Source organism: Humulus lupulus, chromosome 4, assembly GCF_963169125.1.
Source record: "Humulus lupulus chromosome 4, drHumLupu1.1, whole genome shotgun sequence".
NCBI classification, from domain to species: Eukaryota; Viridiplantae; Streptophyta; class Magnoliopsida; order Rosales; family Cannabaceae; genus Humulus; species Humulus lupulus.
Window position 1 is genome coordinate 28,116,804 of NC_084796.1, and position 7,562 is coordinate 28,124,365.

Genomic DNA, 7,562 nt, shown 5'->3' on the forward strand with positions numbered 1-7,562 from the left:
TATTCGACGAAGAACTCTTTTGAGAGTTGAAACAAAATTGAGCTACATCGAGTAGTTGCGGCCAATTCTTCTGATTGGCATTCACAAAGTGGCGCAAGTACTCCTCCAACATCCCGTTGAATCTTTTTGTCTGCCCATCTGTCTGCGGATGGTAGCTCGAGGAAATATTCAGTTGTGACCCCAAGAGATTGAATAGTTCGGACCAAAACGTCCCCGTGAATCTTCCATCTCGGTCACTGACGATGTTCTGGGGCACTCCCCAATATTTGACAATATGTTTGAAAAATTGTCTGGCTATCTCTTCTGTCGAACAGTACTTCGACACTGGGATGAATGTTGCATACTTCAAGAATCTGTCCACGACCACCAAGATCGCACTTAGATTCCCTGTCTTCGGTAGACTGGTGATAAAGTCAAGCGACACACTCTCCTATGGTCGGCTTGGGACTCGCAAGGGCTCCAATAAACCCGGTGTCTTGTTCCTATCGACCTTGTCTTGCTGACAGATGAGACAGGTCTTGGTGTACTCCACTACATCATCTCGCATTTGTGGCCAGTAGTACCCCTGCTTCAAGAGTGCGTGGGTTCTCTGCCACCCTGGATGACCTGCCCACAGGGTGTCACGACACTCGCTTAGTAATGTCCTTCGCAAATCTCCAGCTTTTGGAATATACAAGCGCCCCCCTTTAGCCCACAGAAGATCATCCTCCACCCAGAACTGGCGAGTCTTGCCTTCTTTTATGAGCTTCAGGATGGTCCTGACCACTGGGTCCTTCTCCAGGTTCTCTTTGATGCGTTCTTTGAGTGGAGTGTTCGCCACGCTAGCCGATAAACTAGCCAAGACCTTTAGAGTCGCCAACTCCACTTTGCAACTCAAGGCATCAGCTGCCTGGTTTAAGCGTCCTGCCCTGTGCTCAAAACGGAAGTCGAATTCTGCCACAAACTCCTGCCATCGAGCCTGCTTAGGTGTCAGTTTCGGCTGAGTAAGGAAATGACTCACAACTGCATTATCCGTCTTCACTACGAACTTTGACCCCAGTAAGTAATGCCTCCACACTCGCAAGCAATGTATAACTGCGAGGAGCTCCTTCTCCTGGGCAGTATACCTCCTCTCAGCTTCAGACAGCTTGCGGCTCTCATATGTGACCGGGTGGTCTTCTTGCACTAGTACCCCTCCCAGAGGATAATCTGATGCATCCGTCTGTACTTCGAAGGGCTTGCTAATAGTTGGCATGGCAAGAACAGGATCCTTCATCATGGCTTTTTTCAAACTCCTGAACGCTTCAGCGCACTTGTCATTCCACACCCAAATCACACCCTTTTTCAGAAGCTCGGTCAAGGGTGTCGCCCTTCTTGAGTAGCCGTCCACAAATCGTCTATAGTAGTTGGCTAGACCCAAGAAGGAGCGGAGTTCTTTCACGTTTGTGGGGGCTTTCCATTCCTGGATTTCCCTCACCTTCTCCAGATCCATACGAATACGGCCACGTTCCACCACGTGGCCTAAGAACTTGATGCTCTCTTGTGCAAACGAGCATTTCTCTCGCTTCACATATAGCTGGTTCTCTCTCAACTTCTGAAACACTTGAGCCAAGTGTTCTTGATGCTCTTCAATCATGGCGCTATAAACCACGATATCATCCAAGTACACCACCATGAACTTATCTAGATACTTGTGGAATACTTGGTTCATTAGTGTACAGAAGGTAGTAGGTGCATTTGTGAACCCAAACGGCATTACCCGAAACTCAAATGCTCCGTATCGAGTAACACACGTAGTCTTTGGCTCATCCCCATCTGCAATCCTCACCTGATAGTAGCCCGATCTCAAGTCCAACTTTTTGAAGTATATGGCTCCACTTAGCTGGTTGAACAAATCAGCGATCAGAGGGATGGGGTAGGTGTTGCGAACTGTCACCTTATTGAGAGTCCTATAGTCGATGCACAGTCTCAAGCTCCCATCGTGCTTCTTCTGGAATAGCACCGGTGCACCAAATGGCGCCTTTGACGGTCTGATGAAGCCTGCCTCCAATAACTCTTTTAATTGCTTCCTCAATTCTTCTAGCTCAGGGGGTGCCATTCTGTATGGCGCTTTTGTTGGAGGTTTCGCTCCGGGCACCAGCTCTATCTGGTGATCAATCCCCCTCTTTGGTGGCAAGGCTTTGGGGAGTTTATCTGGCATCACATCCCCATACATCTTTAAGACCCTCGTAATTTCTAGTGGAACAATTTCTTCCACTACTTCTTTGAACACGGTGGGTACAGCTACATAAGTGGGCTCCTGCTTCCTCACACCCTTCTTGAACTGTAAAGCTGAGATAAGCTTCACACCAGGGGGTGGTTTCACCTTTGCAGGTACCATTGAAGGAGTCTCTCCCATTATGAGTAAGCTTCTAGTGGCAGGAATTGGAACGGCACCTTTCTCGGTTAGAAAGTCCATTCGTAAAACTACATCGAAGTCGTCCATATGGACGACCACCAAGTCAGTCTGCCCCTCCCACGTGTCGATTTTCACTTTTACCCCTTTAGCCACGCCAGTTGTGGCCAAGGCTTTGGAGTTGACTGCTTTCATGCGGCCGACATCTTTCTCGAGCTTCAGTCCCAGTCGCTTTGCTTAGATTTCAGAGATGAAGTTGTGGGTGGCGCCAGTATCAATCATCACGCTTTTGGCAGGCTTGCCATTGATAGCGGCATCCACGAACATTAGCCCTTTCCCCAGGGTCTTCTTCCCTTTCTCGCCATGCTTCTTGAGAGCGTTCAATAGGCGGACAGTGCCCATGTGCGCGTACTCTTCCTCTTCTCCTTCGCCCTGTTGTTCTTGGCCGATGAGGGCATTCATCTTGCACTGGAAAGAGCAAACTGCCGACTTATGTGGGCCTTTGCAAATCCAACACGCTAGCGGCTTCTTCCCTGCAGCAGCATCTGTCCCACTGGAAGAATTGGACTCAGCTTTCCTCTTCTCTCCCCCACTCTTACCCTGCCAGGACTTCCCAGACTTCTTACTCCCGGCGCTACTTGAGCTGGCTGGAGGAGTAGCCCTTTTTGGTAGGCTGCTCTCCGGAGAGTAGTCAATTAAGCGTTCGGCAGCAGCTTGAGCGGTGGCCAGATCAGACACCCGCTGCCTTTGAAGTTCTTGCTTGGCCCACGGTTTTAATCCCTCGAGGAAGTAGAAGAGCCTGTCCACTTCGGACATGTCTTTTATATCGAGCATCAGTCCCGAAAATCTCTTTACATATTCTCGGACTGTCCCGACTTGTTTAAGCTCTCTTAACTGGCGACGAGCTATGTAAGCTACATTTTTTGGCAAAAATTACGTCTTTAATTCCCTCTTCAGGTCCGCCCAAGATGTGATGGTACACATGCCATTCTCTATGTCATCATACTTGGTCCTCCACCACACCTTGGCATCGCCCGACAAATACATGGTAGCCATGGCGACCTTTCCGTCTTCTAAATCGGCCCGCACGACTCTAAAGTAATGTTCCATGTCAAAGAGGAAATTCTCCAAATCCTTTGCATCTCTGGCCCCGTTATAGGGCCTCGACTCGGGTACTTTGGCTCGGCCATACTCCATACCTATCGGCCCTGTTGCAGGGGCATTCCCAACTGGTCGCAAGGTCAGGTTTACCTTGGAAGATAGCTCAGCCATTTATTCTTTGAGCACACTGACTGCCTCCCTGCAATCTTCCATCGTGTCATTTATGGAAACTTCTTGTTCCTTCAGCATGCGCTCCACTGCCGCGAGCGCTCTTCCCACTGAGGGGAAACAGAAGTACTTGTTGGAGTGTTTCTTTTCTCCAACGCGATAATTCTGGATAGAAGAACATCATTCTCCTTTTCCAACGCAGCTATGCAATTGTTTGCATCAGATGATCCCGAGTCCTGACTTGCAGAGGAAAGATCCCTGACCCTCTCGTCCAGGCCATCTAGTTCCCCTAGCTGCTTCTCAAGAGCTTCGATCCTCTGAGTGTTGCTCACCATAGTGTATTTTGCCAAGCTCTTTCTAACTTGGCTCTGATACCAACTGTCACGGGCCGACTATTTGGGTGCTCCAACTAGACGGAACGTGCGGCACTTGCAGACTCTTCAAGCTAGCAAGTCAGCCTACAACACACACCTACAGGCAAACAAACTCAGCGGTTAGCCACATACGCATCTCGGACATGCAACGGGCAATAACGAAGTATGAGCAAGTACAAAGCAAGTCATTCCTAGGAACGTCCACACAACACAAAGCACACAACAAGGCAAATGGCACGCAGTGGCCCAACGAAGCTAACAAATAAGCAACACATAAGCAACAAGGAAGCACACAGGGGCAAGTATGGATAAATGTTATTTCATTAATATATAGCCTTGATAGGGCAAGGGAGTACACAGCTTTGGCCCCTATCTTCTGATGGCCATGGTGCTTCCCTAAGTCACCAGGTCACCTCCCCCTAAGGAGCCTTCTAGGGAAATAAAGTCTTCCCAGGAACATATATGATTTTTGTCTGGGAGACATATGCAATATTACAAAACTGCCACTACCCTATCCCATGAGGTTGCTTGGTGCAAGACTTGACTAATGATCAAGCACCAAGGCATGCTCATTAACAAAATGGCCCCATGTGGGTGTGCCAAAGGGCAGCACGCCACACATAGCACCTGGGCGCTAGGACTGGCGCTGGGGCGCCAGCTTCAAACCAGCAGCTCCTCTGATTTTTCCTCCTTGCGATTCCCCTTGAAACCAACCTTCCAAACCAATCCCAAACCTTACCAAAACATCCAATTCAACCCGTAAACCTCATCTACATTACCCCTTCACCAAAACCCAATCAATCTTACACAAAAACTCCCATTCATTCCAACTTTCCACATCAAAATCTATAGGCTGAAAACTAAAAGAAAAATAGAGTATAACATAAAACTCATGGACAATTTCTTACCTGCAGCTAGTTTTGAATCCTCCTTAGTAGATGAACTAAGTCTATAACCTTCAAGCTTTGATTTCCTAGCTTGATACTTCAATTTGGGACCAAAAACTTCAAAGGGAGATAGAGGGAAGGTGATGTACGGGAAGAGGAAACCTTGCTCTATTTTTGTTCTGTATGTTTCTACAGCCAACTTAAACCATAAATATCCTAAGCCAAATGACCCTAATGCCCCTAGGTCATTTAAAGCTTCTATAGTCTCCCAAGGGTAAAATCGTCATCTTTCACCTATTTCGTTAATCATAATTAACGCTCTCCAATTCCCACTATTCTCGATATTCCCAAATACCAGTAATTCATATTCCGTTACCCTTTAATTTCCGGTAATGCTCTAATCATTAAAATCACCCCGAGACTCATCCCGAGCCCCGAACTTAAACCTGTTATGACTAGACCGCCAACTAATAATCCAAGATCTCTCATGCTGAATAGCTCGAACATATCCACACTATAATGTGGCCTCAACAATATATCACCGACATGCATACAAATATACAATTACGTCCTCAACGGGCCAAATTACCAAAATACCCCTGTCATGAAATGTGGACCCACATGCATGCATTTAACATCATATTATAATATAATTCACATAAACATGCATATTATCATTTAATGACATAATTAAACAGTTATGGCCCTCCCGGACTACTAATCCAGTCATTAAACTACATTAGGGATTTCAGGGCATTACACTAATGTACGTTGCCCAATGTAATAGACCTAATATTACATTTGCAGTAAGTAAACTTAGTAGGTTTACAAATAATCCAAGTGTGGATCACTGGAAGGTAATTGGACGAATCCTAGGTTATCTCAAGAAAACCAAAGGACTAAGCCTTCACTACTCCAAATTTCCTTCAATTTTAGAAGGATATACAGATGCAAGTTGGATATCCAACCTTGGGGACAACTTGTCCACAACTGGTTGGGTATTTAGACTTAGTGGAGGTGCAATTTCTTGGGGTTCCAAGAAACAAACCTGTATATCTCATTCCACTATGGAAGCAGAGTTCATAGCTCTAGCTGCTACCGACAAAGAGGCCGAATGGTTAAGGGATCTGTTGATAGAGATTCCCCTAATCAAAGAGAATGTATTTACTATATCGATACATTGTGATAGCCAAGCGACATTGGCTAGAGCATACATCAAAGTGTATAATGGGAAGTCTAGACATATTAGTCTAAGACATGGATATGTAAGAGAATTGATTCAAAGATGAGTCATCTCAATATCTTATGTAAGAACAAGTAAAAATTTGGTAGACCCTTTCACTAAGCCACTAACGAGGGATTTAGTGGCTGCATCTTCTCGAGGGATGGGACTTAAACTCCCTAAAAAGATTCACGATTGATGGTAACCTATCTTAACACTAGTTATTCAACTAGTGTTAGGTTCAATAGGTAACAACAAGTCAATCACGTGAATATTAGTTGTACTCAAGACAAGTCCCATCTGAGATATTGAGTACTTGTGAGTTACCAAGTTGAGGGTTAAAATCGAAAGGTTTTTTAATAGAATTCAGTCTTGTGAAGACAAGTATTTTGGTAACAAAATACTGTTAGAATTCTACCTATATTGACCTAGGGGTGGTGCCGCCTCTAATGAGAATTGGGAGTATTCTCAAGAACGTCCATGAATGGAAAGTGCACATGGCCATTAACGGTGCAAAGCGAGACATAGAGGACTCAAGTGAACATCGCAAAGGTTTGTGTGTTATCACCGATTTGTTGTCATGAAAATATGGTTCAATGCCTAGTGCAACCAAAATTTTGACAAATTTTGTGATAATTACACTATAGTAAAGTTCAAGTTGAAAAACACTTTGTTTTATGCACTAATGCAATGACTCCTATAAGAGAGAGTTCTTATTTAATTAAGTGGGGGATATGTTATATTTTAAAATATAACGATTGATTAAATAAGTGTTACAATATAGAACTATTTAATCTAGTGGGGGAAAATGTCATATTATTTTATAATATAAGGTAATATTATATTATATTATAATGTAATGTTTTAGATTAAATAAGTGTGACAAAGAGTGTCACTTATTGTAACATATAATAGAGAGTTACAATATTTAGATATATGAGATATATCCAAATAATGTAACATATTTGTTGTTACAAATTTGTAACTTCCAAATATCACCCTTTACTGTGTAAATTTGGTGTTACACAATATTGAGATGAATTTCATAAAGCCATATGTGAAATGGCTGTTAGAGATATGATTTTAACCCAAATAATGTGTTTTGGGAGTTACAAAATCATTTGGGAGGGTTTGGAACCGTTTGGAAAAATAGCACATTTTTAAGTGCTGAAAATGGTCAGTGGTCGCAGCTAGTGGGACAGAGAGTAATGGCCGCGGCCACTAGTGTCTCTGGCCGCGGCCATAGGCCAAGACTGACCATTTTTTTTCTTCAGTTTTTTCAATCTTTGTTGAACGGCTCAAAAAACCCAAATAACTCCCAAATCTCATTTTTAATTCCATATTAATCCAATTAAACATTGGTAACAGCCATGGGGGTTGGTGGAATTTGAAATTCAAAGGGTGTCTCTAAACTCTATAAATAGAAGCCTATAGCT